Raw genomic sequence first — 18,483 nt, 5'->3', positions numbered from 1 at the left:
ATAAGTGAACCTTCCAGATGTATGTGGGTATCATTCAAAGTTCATTTTACCACTAGTCCTTCCCTTCTCCTCTCACCCATTATTTTAAAGAAACATTCACTGTTATGGGTGAACCTTCCAGTGAAGTAGTTACGGACTCAAAGGTTCTATGATGGAGACCAAAATATAAAGACCATTCAACGATTTTTGTCAAAATTGGACCAACTCCTCTAGTTGTAATGAAACAAAGAAATGTAGAAAAATGACCTTACTAGGAATCCAAAAGCCCAATCGAGCTCAAAACTTCATCAGGAAATTTCCTTCATGTGACGAATAACTTCACCATATTTCATCTTTTTATGGAATTGGCTTTACTGATGTCTGCCACCTGTTGTATCGAATGTGCATGAGTGTTGTGTTAAATAATATTAGTTGTAGGTATATCTCTCTTAGTTTTTCGTCCCCCTTCAAGCGTTTCTTTTTACATTTTCATCTTTCATACATTGATTTTCAAAACTTTCTGCATTTGATCTCTGCATATCTTTTGTTGTTTTTAAATTTATTCTTTATTGTGTACTCTTGTTGGTTCTAGTATGTATTTGAACTTTTTTAATGTAATACGGTGCAATTGCAACCACGACGCAACTTTAAGAAATTTAAAGACAAACAAATAAAATCATAATACCTACATGTTAGGAATCGATATCGTGTTACTAAATTTAAAATTATCCAGGTACCAAATTTATGCTTTGAGATTTCTTTTTCTCTTTCCTTGTTTTCCTACCTTTTACTTTCTTTGTACATCTACAAGTGTGCATATTCTCTTCCCTAGAAATTTAAAGACAAACAAATAAAATCATAATACCTACATGTTAGGAATCGATATCGTGTTACTAAATTTAAAATTATCCAGGTACCTACCAAATTTATGCTTTGAGATTTCTTTTTCTCTTTCCTTGTTTTCCTCCCTTTTACTTTCTTTGTAGATCTACAAGTGTGCATCTGTGCATGTGCATATCTCTTTCCCCCGACAGCTCTTTCGCACAACAACTAACCTGGCTTTATCAAGTTTGGCTACCATCGACATCGATGATGCTACTGAATGATGATGAATAAAACAGGTAGGTAGGAACCACATATCAATGTTATCAGTGTAGAATTTGGATTAATAGTAACCTGTGTACAAAATTGTGCTCGTTGTGTATTCAATCCCTAAAAGTAATATTTGGAACTGTGGGAAATTTACAAACATCAAGTGTGGAACGCATATTGGATTTTACTGCAAATTTTATTCCTCTATATTTCAACTCACCTATTGTAAACTAGGTACAATATGACCAACCTGAAATGAGCTTTGCTTAAACTGAACGAAAATACTCCTCTTGCATGCAAATTATTTATATACGACACTGATTTTTTTCCCATATATTTTTAATTATTTTGTCATTCAGTCAATTATTTTTTTATGCTGGAAAAATGCAAAAAATGTGTGTTTTCCGAGAGGCCATCATGACACAATATTCATCGCATGAACTCTGTGATGATAACCAATTTGCCTTTCCAATCAACTGACTTCAAAAGATTCTGTAGTGACTTATGTAGGTAATTCAGGGTCTAGATTAGATGTGTTTATGTCCTTTTGGATTGATTTAGTCCATATGGGTTATTGATGGTCTATCACTCCTTGGGCTTGTGAAGTTTCGGATGTCTTCCAATAAGTCTAGTATCAAAGCTTCTGCAGAAGTCAATATTTCTACTTTAAGCTATAGAACGTTGGTAAATCTAGCTCCTTAACATGCACATAATATATTGTCATATATCAATAAAACTATTTATTTATCATAATTTTTTCATAATGGAACTTGACCTGTGGCCCCAGAATCCTAGCTCGATTGTAAATAAGATATCTCAAATAAATAAGAATTCTAAGGCCGATCTAGGATTCTGGGGCCAAAGATAGATATTATTGTACTGTACAATACCTAATTATTATGATGAAGCAGTAAACGCGCCCGTCTGACTCGATGCATTAATGATTTGAAAAAATCAATGCGCCTGAAACGCGACGTTGTTGCCAAGAAGAACTCTTTTCTCTGAAATGCGAAATCTCTGGCCGAGTCCTTTTTGTATGAAACACAGAATGGAATCGGGAAATACCCTAAAACAAAACGACTGCGACGATACTTCTAACACAGAAGTGATAGAAAAACCTTGCTACCACCAGAATAGTTGCGGCATGTAGGAAAATCTAAATCATGGATTTACCTTGTGGATCTATGAAAATCGAAACCGCATTGTGGATTTGCACCGTCTACCAAAACGAGCACACACATAATTCGGGTGATTGTAAAATACGTGATTTATTTGCCAAGGCTAATCGCGGGGGTTGAACATAAAATATGTGGTTTAGTATTTAGTGTACGGGAAGGGGAAGGATAGGGAGGGAGCAATGTTAGAGGAGGGGAGGTAGAGTTGAGATAGGGAAGGAGTACTTTTATAGGATAGAAGGGAGAGTTGTTACAGGGAACTAGTACTGGTATAGGAGAAGAAGGGGGGGTTAAAATAGGGAAGGAGTACTTTTATAGGATAGGAGGTAGAGTTGAGATAGGGAAATAGTAGGTACTGTTATAGGATAGGAGGAAGACAGAGAAGGAGTACTGTCATCAGGTCAGAGCCTCTCACTCTCCACACGTCATATTCTGTCATACAATCCCCTACCTCATAAATCCTCTTTGATGGAAGCGATTTAAAATTATCCAGGTACCTACCAAATTTATGCTTTGAGATTTCTTTTTCTCTTTCCTTGTTTTCCTCCCTTTTACTTTCTTTGTACATCTACAAATGTGCATATTCTCTTCCCTCTCTGCAAAAAAAAAAAATGGTGTGAATGCCTGAATATTATTGAGTATGCAATGTGCGAAACTAGTTTTAATTTGGGTGGGAGTCCATTCTTACTTGCCAATGCCAGTAATGGCGTTAATAATGAGTCATTATTTATCAATGATAATGATATAAATAATATAAGATAGAGCCCCTGTTAAAATGTAAATGGTGTGAATGCCTGAATATTATTGAGTATGCAATGTGCGAAACTAGTTTTAATTTGGGTGGGAGTCCATTCTTACTTGCCAATGGCAGTAATGGCGTTAATAATGAGTCATTATCAATGATAATGATATAAATAATATAAGATAGAGCCCCTGTTAAAATGTCCCAGTGTCTTTTCTGAGAAAGCGAGAAACTGGAAGATAGATATTTAGTTTTTCTTCTTTCCTTTTTAATGATATTTTCAAATGACAGAAAAAAAGCAATAATATTAGTATTGTTGATAATAATGATGAAAGGAATGACTTCCATCTTCCATAATTATCATTTTAAAGAAGATTATACAGTTCTTTTCTTTCTCTCGTCTTTCATTCAGTTGATTTTTCATGATTATTAAATTCATTGGAATTTTCTTCTTTTAAAGAGGATCTACCTATAGACAGCACTAAGCACTGTGTCATTATAAGAATACCTTCAGAACATACACTATGGCATCTAAGTCTCCTCAACAATATTAGTTCTCCTTCCTCTAAAATATTTCCCAAAAGATGTCCCCTCACTGTCTGTGTGTCTGTCTGTCTGTAAACAAAATATCTCGAGAACGGTAAGAGCTAGAGACTTGAAATTCACAAGGGAAATATTGTGGGACCACTTTTTGCTGTAACATGGATAACTAGGTTTACATAATATACCTACCTAATTTAAACTTAATAAAAGAGATTTAGAGGTGGTCCAGGTGGTTAGGTATAGACAGAAGGAATATGATGAACACCAATCAGCACGTTGGACATTTAAGGCTTAGGGCTTTCTAATTATTTTTCTACTATTTTTTGCATACACTTATGGTAGAAAAACAAAATGTCAACATCAAAATCTAAAGATGATTTGAGAAACAAATTTAAATTTAGGTAGGTACATATCTAGGATAGAATAGCATAGAAATAATACACAAGACAAGCTTCTCCTCCCTAGTATGTATACCTACATATCTATGGAAGTAAAATAGAAAAACAACAACACTCGTTTCGGTTTCGACGAATAATTTTCCTTGCGAAAATTTCAGTTTAAGATTTTTTGTCTATACCGATGTACATAATAAAAGTCCAAAGTCTAGACCTTCAGGAGTCATAAAGCAATTTTTTCTTGTTTCGAAAAAGAAGGAAAAAATGTCGATGTACATAATAAAAGTCCAAAGTCTAGACCTTCAGGAGTCATAAAGCAATTTTTTCTTGTTTCGAAAAAAGAAGGAAAAAATGTAGGCTTTCTTTACTTTCCATTATTAGAGTTGAGAAGTTGCGGGTTCGATACTCAAATGTAATAGAAAGTCGTGTGATGTTCACACCAGATTTTTTTTTAATCGGATTTTATATTTGGATTTTAGTAATGTCAGGAGCAGCGCCAAGTTCCAATGTAATGTCGTGAAATGCTGAAGTGGGCTTAGTCATAAAGCAATTTTTTCTTGTTTCGAAAAAAGAAGGAAAAAATGTAGGCTTCCTTTACTTTCCATTATTTTTTAATCGGATTTTAAATTTGGATTTTAGTAATGTCAGGAGCAGCGCCAAGTTCCAATGTGTAATGTCGTGAAATGCTGAAGTGGGCTTTCCAGAATCGTTACGAATTCGAGAGTTACTTATTCCCGTCATTAGCTTTATGACCACTAGACTGTGGAACAGTTGTTCGGGAATTGCCCACGCCCACATAGGCAAAAAGAGTAGATACCTACCTATGTAGGTAGATAGGTAGTAGTAGTAGATATAGTACAAACTATTAACATCTCCTTCTGTAACAGGGGTAATTTTTCTCGCAAGGCCCTTAAAGATCGAAGAGGTTTCGACTAAATGCTTTGAACAAATATTGTTGCTACATAAATAACACATTTGACTTTTATTATAAAAACATTATTCTGTGTCGGGATTTGCTACAAGTACTTTTCATTTTTTTTGCTCCCCGTTCGAGTTGAAAGCTAATGTAAAATTGAAAAGATGAAGGAAATCATGGGAAACAATGAAGTCGCGCTAGTGTGGGATATGAATGTGAGCGAAATATTAATGTAAACGATGATGCTGGAGGTAATAATAATGTTACGGTTATGTTCAATGCCATCAGTGGCGGAATAAGTGCGTTGGGAAGTCTTGATAAATGTTGATAGACATATTAGAGAGAGAATGGCCTGTCTAGTTAGCTTAGTTGGTAGATTACAAGTTACAACTTTGAGAAACTATCGATATTTGCAACTGGAGGAAAACGAGAACAGGACAGGATTTTATGTAATGGTGCCAATAATTGGAGTGCCAAGGTGTACTCATACTCAGGTACTGTATCATTACGTCAGTCCTCAGGAAAGGAATTTATTCGTGTAAAGGTAGGTAAATACCTATCCCTAATTAACTAGGAAAAAGAAAGAGTTAGTTCCTAATTATGATTTTCCTGTAAGCGCTAGGCCGCGGGTTCAATTCCCGCCCAGGGCGGATTTTATCCTGATGGGATAATGTTCGTTCTCGGAATGGCTGGCTTTCTCCTATCATGTCTTCTTTCTCTCTTCGATTTCGGGACGATAAGACCATAGCAGTTACAGTTCCCTCTGTCAAACCTCTAAAATGAGAGAGAATGAGGAATTGACTAATGAAATACCTAACTATTGGAGTGTAGTAGATTACTAGTAGTTAGTAGATAGTATAATAACCAGTCAGAATGGAATATTTATCTTGGAAGGTTAGCGCGGTATACTCGACGGCCGCCTTGTATATAAGCGCTAAGTAACTTCCCTCTGTCAAACCTCTAAAATGAGAGAGAATGAGGAATTGACTAATGAAATACCTAACTATTGGAGTGTAGTAGATTACTAGTAGATAGTATAATAACCAGTCAGAATGGAATATTTATCTTGGAAGGTTAGCGCGGTCTACTTGACGGCCGCCTTGTATAACATGATTTAGATTAGGTGTGGTTTTTGTAAGGACATCAAAAGGAAAGAAAATGAGAGTCCACGTTTCGACTCTCACTCATGAGAAGTCAATTCCTGTTTCCAATGCCCTCTGCGACTGCGAACACAACGGTCTGGAGCGAACTTTATCCTTACCAGATAAGGTTTGTTCTGAGAGCGACCAACTTTCTGCTATCTTGGCCTCTTTCTTTGATTTTGAGACGATAAGACCTCCGTTGTTACAGTTCCCTCTATCAAACCTCTTGTAAAATCCTTTCAAATTGCCTATATTTCATAACTGCGCCTCTGATGGCACGTATATCTACTTGTTCTTTTCGAAATACTTATTTGAAGTTTACTTTCAATTTCAAAATAATAATGTTTTTAGCGGAGAGAACTTTTCGTTCTGCTAATGAATGGAAACTCTTCTTGAATCCTAAATGTCTTTTGTCATGTCTGATAATGCTTGACAAAAGATTTTTCACCACATGAACTATCTCTTGTTGAAATCATTTCTCAAAAATAGAAAAAAAAAGGGAGGGAGGTAGGGAAAGAATTGAAGAGAGAGAAGAACAAATAAGTGATGCAATTTAGAAATTCGAGATAAACAGTGAAGGAATATTTACACAAGAGATGTCACCCCTCCATCTCGCTATTTTTTGTCAATAAATGGATGGGTGACTTAAAGTTAATTGAGTAATTGTGGGATTTTTTTTTCACATTTTCTCACACAATTGAGCTCTGATCTTGAAATTTGTCGCGACGACCTATGAACTCAAAGCGAGAAAGTTTTAGATAACACTTCAGTCGTTATTTTAAGACCGGTTTTAGCGTCACCTATGTTAAGCTACGCCGAGCAAGGCCAATAAATGGATGGGTGACTTAAACATTATATTGGGAATAAAGGGAGAACGGGCTCTCGTCTTGATTTTAAATCATTACATGAAAGTAAAATCGAAAAATCAAATCAAGAATAATAATAAACTGAATATTAAACAAATTAGGTAGGTACTGATTTTCTTTAATCACGATCGAATAAACTACGGGCTAAAAAATTCCCGGAGGGACGGACCCAGCTTGTTATTACTATTGTAATAATAAAGGAAGGACGGACTAAAAATGACAAATGAAATAAAAATGGTCGAGTCAGCTCGATGCTATGGTCTGATACAATTATATAAATGTTAAAATAAATAAACGGGAGGGAAAAACGTTAGATTTAATTTTTTGTCCGACAAAAAAATTCCCTCTCCCAATCTGCACTCTCCCTTACCTGCCTCTATTTCATTAGGTGAAGTACCAGTGTTATACGTGGGACGGGATTTTTTACTCAGCACTCAGTATTCCCCACCCTGTTAATATGATTAACAAAAGGATCGTCTGACAGTTTCATTTACTTAGCTCTTTTTACTCAGCACTCAGTATTCCCCACCCTGTTAATATGATTAACAAAAGGATCGTCTGACAGTTTCATTTACTTAGCTCTTTTTCCCCACCCTGTTAATATGATTAACAAAAGGATCGTCTGACAGTTTCATTTACTTAGCTCTTTTTTTGCAGAAGGGACACTGATTAGGAGACACGAAATTCATATTGGGAAGTTCTTCTTTGATCAAGAGACATACCAGCAAAACACCGGAGGCTGAGTGAGTAATATGGTGTGAATAATTCCCGCGGGGAAACTCTCCCACCCACACCACTTGGAAATTATGACAACCTAATAATATTGTGCCCCGCAGCCCAGGATGCCAGGAAAGAAATGAAGAAATAACTGGCCACACCCTTCCGCAATCATGAAGCAAAATCAAATTAGACTACCGGGGGAGGGAGAAAAGTGAGGTCGGAGGTAGAAAGTTCTATTCATGCTTCAATGAAGGCTTCGTCTAGCTTGTCTGAACTTGGGAGAGTATTTCTGATCTCCCCTCCATTCCTCCCCCGTGGACCTGGGCTGAGTGTGAGTTGTTCCTTTAGAAAATAGGGGAAGGAGAAGAGGAAAGATTTTCAATCAAAACTTTTATCTCAAACTTCTGTGACCAAGGCTTTGTCGGTCAAAGGGAGAGTATTTCTGATCTCCCCTCCATTCCTCCCCCGTGGACCTGGGCTGAGTGTGAGTTGTTCCTTTAGAAAATAGGGGAAGGAGAGTAGGAAAGATTTTCAATCAAAACTTTTATCTCAAACTTCTGTGACCAAGGCTTTGTCGGTCAAGGAAGGGACACTTTTTTTATATAATGAAGGAAAATGGATACCTCCACCCGGGCAGGTAGAGGAAAGATAGATATCATGTTCATTAAAAATGAAAAGAACTGAGCGGAGGGGGAAAATGAAGATATTTTCCTCATAAATTGGCTCAATCATTACACTTTCCATGCATAACATATTGCTGAATTTTATTATGGGGAATTTGAGTTGCGCGTGCGTTTCTACGTTATATTGGAAAGTTCAATCTGAAATTCTGAACTAAGCTGCCTACAAAGTGTTTGCGTATGGTTCGGACTAATCGCACTATAGGCTCGTTGTCTCAACGCTCAACTCTAAAAGTCAGTAAGAAACAGAAGGAAGTAGTCATGAAAAATACTGTCCTTAGTTCCTGTCTAGAGTGGGAGCTCAATGCTCTCCAAGAAGTGAAACATTTCGGCTATCTGCACCCAAAGAATGTCTATCCATTTTCCAGAATGCTCCTGAAGGCATACGACAACAAAGCTTATCTTCAGGGGAATTATCAAGCCAGCTTACTTGACCTATTCTTGTGATAGTATCACAAATAAAATGCTGCTCACAAAATACGTTTAATACATAATGCTGCTCAACACTATACTGCTGTTTAATCAGTTTAATGAACCTCTCCACCAATCAGCAATCAGCATTCGTGTTTACTTTTTTCACGAACATGGGAAAAAATGTTACTTTTTTTCATTATTTTCTGTATGATTTGGAGACATGGAAGGAAACCATCAAGGAGATAACGGAAGAGCACTATTGACCCCCGGGGAGCAATGGGCTAAAAGTTTCAAGTATAAAATAAACCCCCTTGCAGATTATCTCTTCAAGGCGTGCTTGTAGAAAGTTTTCGAAAAGATTTGTTCAAAAAGAGAAGACAAGGAATTATTAATTTTATTATTTTATTACACACATTGTGATTAGGATTATTATCCAACGTATAACACGTGATAAACGTTTTGTATGATACTATACCAAGTTAGCTGCTGATATTATTTCCAGAAGTCGCAGATAAAGTATTAACTAATATTAAGATCTTTCTATCTTTAAAATCACCTTTGAAATTACAATGATAGAGATGAAGAGTCGATTAAATTACTTGCCTAGCTATGATTTATTTGTAAGAGGCCTGCCCTCTTTTCTGCGCAACAAGCCGTTTAAAATCACCTTTGAAATTACAATGATAGAGATGAAGAGTCGATTAAATTACTTGCCTAGCTATGATTTATTTGTAAGAGGCCTGCCCCTCTTTTCTGTGCAACAAGCCGTCAAGAGACTTCTATTGTATTTGCAACAATGGTGATAGTACCTTGTACATTTATCTTCATTACTCTTCAGAGAGTCTCTCGTTACCTAACCACCTACCTACCAGTGTCATATTCTGAATTATTTAAATGCATTTTGACCTCGGAAAGGTCGGAAACGTAGAACTTGCAACATCCATGTCCTTTTAGAACTTGTCAGAACTGCTATCATTTCCTGAGGAGACATTTCATTTTTTTCCTTTCCTCCTTCATTTCCTTCGCCGTAGACCTTTTCTTTTCTGAGAAAGCGAGAAACTGGAAGATAGATATTTAGTTTTTCTTCTTTCCTTTTTAATGATATTTTCAAATGACAGAAAAAAAAGCAATAATATTAGTATTGTTGATAATAATAATGAAAGGAATGACTTCCATAATTATCATTTTCAAGAAGATTATACAGTTCTTTTCTTTCTCTCGTCTTTCATTCAGTTGATTTTTCATGATTATTAAATTCATTGGAATTTTCTTCTTTTAAAGAGGACTAGTGTCTACCTAACCTACCTATACAATAATAAAATCATTATTTTCTCCTATCTTTTGTTCGGTGTTAGAATAGAATAGGCCGATGCCACACGATGTAATATAGTCCAAAGCTTCACTCACATGATCACCAAAGTCACAACAGCTCTAATGAACCAGACCTTTTGTCTAATGATACATATTGAGGATTGTCTGTGTTCAAAAGCCACTGCTGTCTACACATAACCGTTTTTATTCATACAAGCCTGAAAATGCCTCTCTAACAGAAGTAGAGTATATTGTCTGTGTTCAAAAGCCACTGCTGTCTACACATAACCGTTTTTATTCATACAAGCCTGCAAATGCCTCTCTAACAGAAGTAGAGTAGGTATTTTAGATTTACATAGAAATTTAGGAAAAGTACTAGTTAGAAAATTTAACTGATGTTATCAAGGAAGGAAATTTTTTTCTTGTCACGAAATGGCGTTTACAGAGTATACTGTATACCTGGCTATTGTATCGCGAGCGCTAGAAAATGGTTGATGATGTAAGAATAAAACGCCAAGAACAATTTATTATTTTATTTCATTTCCATTTGTCTGTGTTCAAAAGCCACTGCTGTCTACACATAACCGTTTTTATTCATACAAGCCTGCAAATGCCTCTCTAACAGAAGTAGAGTATATTAGATTTACATAGAAATTTAGGAAAAGTACTAGTTAGAAAATTTCACTGATGTTATCAAGGAAGGAAATTTTTTTCTTGTCACGAAATGGCGTTTACAGCGTATACTGTATACCTGGCTATTGTATCGCGAGCGCTAGAAAATGGTTGATGATGTAAGAATAAAACGCCAAGAACAGTTTATTAATTTATTTCATTTCCACACTCGTATTTTCTCAGCCTTGTCTCAAGAGTAGACGATTTTCATTTCTCGGCGGTTTATCGCACGACCTTTTTGTTTGTGTTGTGTTGAATTGGGGGTATAAGCGAGCTTTTAATTCCAACTTATTCAATTCCACTGCTTTATCCGTAATGTTTGTTATGGGCTTTCTCTGCAAATAAAGATTCGAATCTTTATAGCTTTGATAATGATCTCAGAAGAATGGAAAGTGAATTGAATCTGAGCAAACGGACGAAATCATCGAACGGCTTTTTGTCCAGTCCAAGTAGTAATTTCTATTATCAGATCTACGAATTGTGAATTTCATTTACTAGTTTATTACGGTATCTACCTATATTCTTGTCTACATGGTCCAATCTAATTATTTCTTTTCTATTGCTAGTTGATAATGATCTCAGAAGAATGGAAAGTGAATTGAATCTGAGCAAACGGACGAAATCATCGAACGGCTTTTTGTCCAGTCCAAGTAGAAATTTCTATTATCAGTTATCAGAACTACGAATTGTGAATTTCATTTACTAGTTTATTACGGTATATTCTTGTCTACATGGTCCAATCTAATTATTTCTTTTCTATTGCTAACCCTTCTCTGCCCCTATTTCTCGTCACATTCACACTCTCACATGCAGTGGCGTAGCGTGGTCTAAATTCAAGTGTAGGGCGTGTAGGGCTCATGCACAGGTCTACCAAGTCCCATCATAGTACATGCCATGCCATTAATATTTATGGGCTTAAGAGTGAACTTTTGAGTTGTATGGCCGCCATACACGCCATACATACACGCTACGCCACTGCTCACATGAGTTAACTTTTACGTACATGGAACAAAGAAAACAAGAAAATCCGGTGTGAATTTCATTTACTAGTTTATTACGGTATATTCTTGTCTACATGGTCCAATCTAATTATTTCTTTTCTATTGCTAACCCTTCTCTCCCCCTATTTCTCGTCACATTCACACTCTCACATGAGTTAACTTTTACGTACATGGAACAAAGAAAACAAGAAAATCCGGGAGAAAAAAGTTCGTTTTCTTTCTTTAAACTAACAATACCTTGAACGGGAAACGAGCGAAAGTGTAAACAAGCTGGGCCCGTCCCTCCGGGAATTATTTAGCCCGTAGTTTATTCGATCAGTACCTATGTACCTACCTATTTGTTTAATATTTAGTTTATTATTATTCTTGATTTGATTTTTCGATTTGGAAAATCCGGGAGAAAAAAGTTCGTTTTCTTTCTTTAAACTAACAATACCTTGAACGGGAAACGAGCGAAAGTGTAAACAAGCTGGGCACGTCCCTCCGGGAATTATTTAGCCCGTAGTTTATTCGATCAGTACCTATGTACCTACCTAATTTGTTTAATATTCAGTTTATTATTATTCTTGATTTGATTTTTTGATTTTACTTTCATGTAATGATTTAAAATCAAGACTAGAGCCCGTTCTCCCTTTATTCCCAATATAAGGTTTAAATCACCCATCCATTTATTGGCCTTGCTCGGCGTAGCTCAACATAGGTAACGCTAAAACCGGTTTTAAATTGCCCTTTATTCCCAATATAAGGTTTAAGTCACCCATCCATTTATTGGCCTTGCTCGGCGTAGCTCAACATAGGTAACGCTAAAACCGGTTTTAAATTAACAACTGAAGTGTTATCTAAAACTTTCTCGCTTTGAGTTCATAAGTCGTTGCGGCAAATTTCGAGATCAGAGCTCATTTGTGTGAGAAAATGTGAAAAAATCCCCCAAAAAACCAGTTTTTTTGGTTTTTTGGCTTTATGGTTTTCTGGACCACCACTTTCGTGTTTCTGGTAAAAAGACCTTTAATTTGATATATAGGTCGACTAGGTTTGGATAAGTCCTTCTATGAGGACAGAGTGACAGACAGACGACACCGAAGCGATTACAATATAGCCCGTCCACTATACCTTTTTTTTTTATTACTATCGTAATAATAAAGGAAGGACGGGCTAAAAAGACGCAGAAAGAAAATCAAAGGCAAAGAAAATAAGGTGATGGAAGGATGAGAGAAACAAGAAGGGGGAGAAGGCGGAAATGGGGAGGGAGAAGTGTGCAGTGCTTTGAAGGAAAATAAAGGAAAATATAAAAGCTTTTCCGAATAATCTGTCGCCTTAGAAGGGGGAGAAGGCGGAAATGGGGAGGGAGAAGTGTGCAGTGCTTTGAAGGAAAATATAAAAGCTTTTCCTAATAATCTGTCGCCTCAGAAGGGGGAGAAGGCGGAAATGGGGAGGGAGAAGTGTGCAGTGCTTTGAAGGAAAATATAAAAGCTTTTCCTAATAATCTGTCGCCTTGTTTCCTCTATCAATATGACTCGTGTATTTATACAGAAGAGCACACACGTTCTACCCTTGCACAGTGGAAATATCCATACTTCCATAGTTTTCATTTTGAGGAATTGACAGAACTATTCAACAGGTCTATTCGATACGATATAAAATAGCATCTCTCCTGCACTTAGTAATAAACTGCATATTTATTTTCATAAATATTCTAGTATTTTGTATCTGCCCTTTATGCATTTTATTGGCTGTACTCGTCAAATTCGAAGAACTAGAATAGCCTAATTAATTAATATTACATTCGCAACGGGGTAGCTTTTCAGTTTTAATTTTAATAATAAAACAGGTAGGTAGGAACCACATATCAATGTTATCAGTGTAGGATTTGGGTTAATAGGGTAAGTGTACCATTTATTCGCCCACCTAAGGGTTTTTCCAGACAAAAACACTTATAACTTTTGTGCTCGTTGTGTATTCAATCCCTAAAAGTAATATTTGGAACTGTGGGAAATTTACAAACATCAAGTGTGGAACGCATATTAGATTTTATTGCAAATTTTATTCCTCTATATTTCAACTCACCTTGTAAACTAGGTATAATATGACCAACCTGAAATGAGCTTTGCTTAAACTGAACGAAAATACTCCTCTTGCATGCAAATTATTTATATACGACACTGAATTTTTTCCCATATATTTTTAATTATTTTGTCATTCAGTCAATTATTTTTTTATGCTGGAAAAATGCAAAAATGTGTGTTTTCCGAGAGGCCAATCATGACGACATGACACAATATTCATCGCATGAACTCTGATGATAACCAATTTGCCTTTTCAATCAATTGACTTCAAAAGATTCTGTAGTGACTTAATTATGTAATTCAGGGTCTAGATTAGATGTGTTTATGTCCTCTTGGATTGATTTAGTCCATACCTATATGTGTTATTGATGGTCTATCACTCCTTGGGCTTGTGAAGTTTCGGATGTCTTCCAAGTATCAAAGCTTCTGCAGAAGTCAATATTTCTACTTTAAGCTATAGAACCTTGGTAAATCTAGCTCCTTAACATGCACATAATATATTGTCATATTGTATCAATAAAATATTATTTACCTATTTATCATAATTTTTTCATAATGGAACTTGACTTGTGGCCCCAGAATCCTAGCTCGATTATAAATAAGATATCTCAAATAAATAAGAATTCTAAGGCCGATCTTAGGATTCTGGGGCCAAAGATAGATATTATTGTACTGTACAATAATTATTATTGTGAAGCAGTAAATTACGATTATATCACGCTCTTGTTCTAATGGACACGAGGAAAAAAAAAATAAATAAACAATAAACATATTCGAGTATTAAACGAGCATTTCAGACTTATGTAGCGTAGACCCACAGGTGGGCCAATAAATGGTACGTTTTTTAGGTGGGCGAATAAATGGTACACTTACCCTAGTAACCTGTGTACAAAATTGTGCTCGTTGTGTATTCAATCCCTAAAAGTAATATTTGGAACTGTGGGAAATTTACAAACATCAAGTGTGGAACGCATATTAGATTTTACTGCAAATTTTATTCCTCTGTATTTCAACTCACCTTGTAAACTAGGTATATAATATGACTAGGCTTGCCAAATATCCGAAATGTCGATTCGGGACACGAGGGAAAAAAAAAAAACAATAAACATATTCGAGTATTAAACGAGCACAATGTCCAAATTTGGAAATCACACACATGCCAAACCAACTCATTCGGGGAACTCTTCCTCTCATCGCACTTCCTCGTAATGGTCACCAGTCTGGTCACCAATGATTTCTGGTCGCTTAGTTTTTTTTTTTTTGGTTTTTTGGCTTTATGGTTTTCTGGACCACCACTTTCGTGTTTCTGGTAAAAAGACCTTTAATTTGATATATAGCTCGACTAGGTTTGGATAAGTCCTTCTATGGGGACAGAGTTCGTATTTAGCCCCCCCCCCCCCCCCCTCGAGCTTCATTTTTCTCCTGTACTGTACCTAGTTCAGTGAACCTCAATCCGATTAGGGGGCTACAAACTTATATGGAGACCTCACTTCTTATTTTCCTTATTTAGCTAGAGTCGAGGAATTGATCATTTTTGTTTGCGTTTTTATTTTCGCTGATCCTATTATGGCATGACACTCTGTTCCAATTCCTGTAACATCCATAATATTTTATTCCTTGCTACTCATTTCTTTGGCACCCCTATTCCCCCTCTGTACTTCTCGCAGTGCGGATTCTCTCCAATGCTTATGGCAGTGCGGTATTCCTTGCTACTCATTTCTTTGGCACCCCTATTCCCCCTCTGTACTTCTCGCAGTGCAAATTCTCTCCAATGCTTATGGCAGTGCGAATTTATGACCTGTATTTATGACGCTCTTATCTGTGACGAGAACTTTTCTTCCCGCTTTTTTATTTCTTCTTTATTTTATTTTCCAATCCTTGTTCACATCCTGGCATGTTTAATTCAATTACGAGTACATCTCTTCATTCTTACTTCAATTTTATTTTCCGACATTTCCTGGCATGTTTAATTCAATTACGAGTACATCTCTTCATTCTTACTTCGGTTTTATTTTCCGACATTTCCATCTTGAGAGCAGTATTCGAGGAGGGAAAAGTGTAAAGAAACTCCATCCCAATATTCCCGATAGTACCTAATGCTCTGTTATCACACAATTTCATATGCACAATCAAAACGGAGCGTTTTATGTCAAGATTCAAGGTCCTCGCGATGAATACTAGAATGTTACAGAAACATGAAACGTCTTTGTTCTTTGTCCCAGACTTGGAACATTTTCTTTTTCAAATATTATCATGCATCCCCTCCCAGGGGGAGGAAAAAAGGAAGTGTGTTTTGGAGACTACAGGGAATGGACTGAATGAAGGAAGATATAATTTCAGAATGGTTTTTCCCGATTAAAAATTCGTAATTTCGTATACAAGCTTAATTTTGGTGCTGTTTGCCCCTACACCTAAGCCTCACCTCTATGTATACCTAAGCCGAGGCTGATCGAGATCAGAGGCTCTAGGGATTTCAAAACGTGTTTTGGCACTAAAAACTGACCACGAAAATTTTACCCGATTGCATTACTTTTTTTCCTATGGGAAATTAGGAAAGTAAAAACTCGTGCCACTCGCACTAATGAAACAATACGCTGAAAAATATGCTCACAACCTTGTATTTGCGAAATAAATACACAATGTTCAATGATTATTGCAAATAGTGGGCATTTGCATTCGCTAAACCCCAGCTGCCCATTTGACTTATAAATGGAAAATGTAAATTTAAATGAATATTGGCCCTTTGTGTACCCATGTTCAGGTATTCTTTGTAGAAAGCTGCCCATTTGACTTATAAATGGAAAATGTAAATTTAAATGAATATTGGCCCTTTGTGTACCCATGTTCAGGTATTCTTTGTAGAAGATAGGTGTGGCTATTTTTATACTGTTTTCCTTTTTCGCTCGACGTTCTTGCATAAATGTCTGCACTGGCATTACTTTTAGTGTGTGCACATTTGTGCATCTTTTAGTGTGAAGGTAATAACAAAAATAGATTAGGATTACAGTCGAACCTGTCTAAGTGGGAATCCAAGGGATTGACAATTTTTCCCACTTATCCAGGTTTCCCAGTTAAAAAGTTTCACACTTAGAGAGTTTGCCGTTTTCCTATTCCCACTTATAGAGGTAAATGTGAACACTGGTTTGGAGGAAGAGGAATCTGTCAGTAAGGGTTATTATTATGTTAAGGTGGTCTCTTCCTACTCCCTTATGTGCCGCGCCCATTTTAGTTTAGGACTATTGCACTGGTTAGTAAGGGTTACTATGCTTTCCTACAAATTCCCACTTATAGAGGCTCGATTTTCCCATTTAAACAGGTTTTTTAGTTTAAAAAAAATGAAGGGGTCACGATTTTTTTCCCAGTTATCCAGGTTTCCCATGTTTAGGACTATTGCACTGGTTAGTAAGGGTTACTATGCTTTCCTACAAATTCCCACTTATAGAGGCTCGATTTTCCCATTTAAACAGTTTTTTTAGTTTAAAAAAAAAAAAATGAAGGGGCCACGATTTTTTTCCCAGTTATCCAGGTTTCCCACCATTATTTTATAATTAGGAAGCAATACATAATTAGGAGGCAAACTCAATACTGTATAGGCTCGGGTGTGGTGTGGGGGTGAAGCTAGGAAAGGTCCAGGGTCGGTGGAACACAGTAGTTGCCCTGTCTTCCTGAAAGCGGGAAAGTTGAAAGTATAGTTTTTAGACTCGATGACCTGTGCGAGGGGAGTAAACATTTTCCATTATTTTATAATTAGGAAGCAATACATAATTAGGAGGCAAACTCAATACTGTATAGGCTCGGGTGTGGTGTGGGGGGTGAAGCTAGGGAAGGTCCAGGGTCGGTGGAACACAGTAGTTGCCCTGATGTGTTCCTGAAAGCGGGAAAGTTGAAAGTAGTTTTTAGACTCTATTATAAATAGGTACAACCTGCTTCTGATTCTCAGTACCTATCTGATCATTGATCGAACGAAGTGGGTTGATTCGACTATTTTCCGGTTGGTTTGTCTGTAAATCTGTTAGCCTGTTTGTTAGTTTCTTGCTGTACAAGTGTACATATAACTCTCGAGAGTCTCGAGCAGTTTATCCGATTTTGATGAAATTTGTAACAAATATCCATCATTCAACACAACGGAAGTATACTATTATTATTATTTTTTTTTTAAGAGGTTTGACAGAGGGAACTGTAACTGCTGTGGTCTTATCGTCCCGAAATCGAAGAGAGAAGGAAGACAGGATAGGAGAAAGCCAGCCGTTCCGAGAATGAACATTATCCCATCAGGATAAAATCCGCCCCGGGCGGGAATCGAACCCGCGGCCTAGTGCTTACAAGGCAGACGCACTACCAACTATGCTAACTAGGCTGGCTAGTATACTATTAGATTGTAGGCCGAACCGCTCATCCGTAGAGGCCGGTTTTCCGAGTAAGTTCTACAGTTCCCTGAATCACTGTGATCGGCCCTGTCTCATTTACCTCGGGTATACTTTCCATGTTACAAAATATGTTGTCAATGTGTGTTTTGTTTCAAATGATACTGTCCCTCACCTTTCCCTCTTCCTCTTCCTCCCTATGTTCCCCTTTCTTCTGTCCCTAGTTTTCTACCACTCTTGCCCCTCTCTCCTCCCCTAAAGCTAGTCCTCTACTATCCCCCTCCCCTCCTACCTTGGTCCAAAGTTTAATTACGTTTCGTCAGGAAAAGAGAGAGAGAGAGAGAGAGAGAGAGAGAGAGAGAGAGAGAGAGAGAGAGAGAGAGAGAGAGAGAGAGAGCGGAGACACAG

At 36.8% G+C, this 18,483-nt stretch overlaps 1 non-coding gene across 1 annotated transcript; it reads right to left on the bottom strand.

Annotated features, from left to right (window-relative positions):
• Positions 1 to 17,995: 17,995 nt before the first annotated feature.
• Positions 17,996 to 18,068, bottom strand: Trnat-ugu. The gene has a single exon. It is a non-coding gene; the product is annotated as a tRNA-Thr (tRNA).
• Between the last annotated feature and the right edge of the window lie 415 nt (positions 18,069 to 18,483).

The sequence above is a fragment of the Diaphorina citri genome, unplaced genomic scaffold (genome assembly GCF_000475195.1).
Source record: "Diaphorina citri unplaced genomic scaffold, Diaci psyllid genome assembly version 1.1 scaffold439, whole genome shotgun sequence".
NCBI lineage: Eukaryota > Metazoa > Arthropoda > Insecta > Hemiptera > Psyllidae > Diaphorina > Diaphorina citri.
This window is presented reverse-complemented; position numbering and strand designations above follow the sequence as displayed.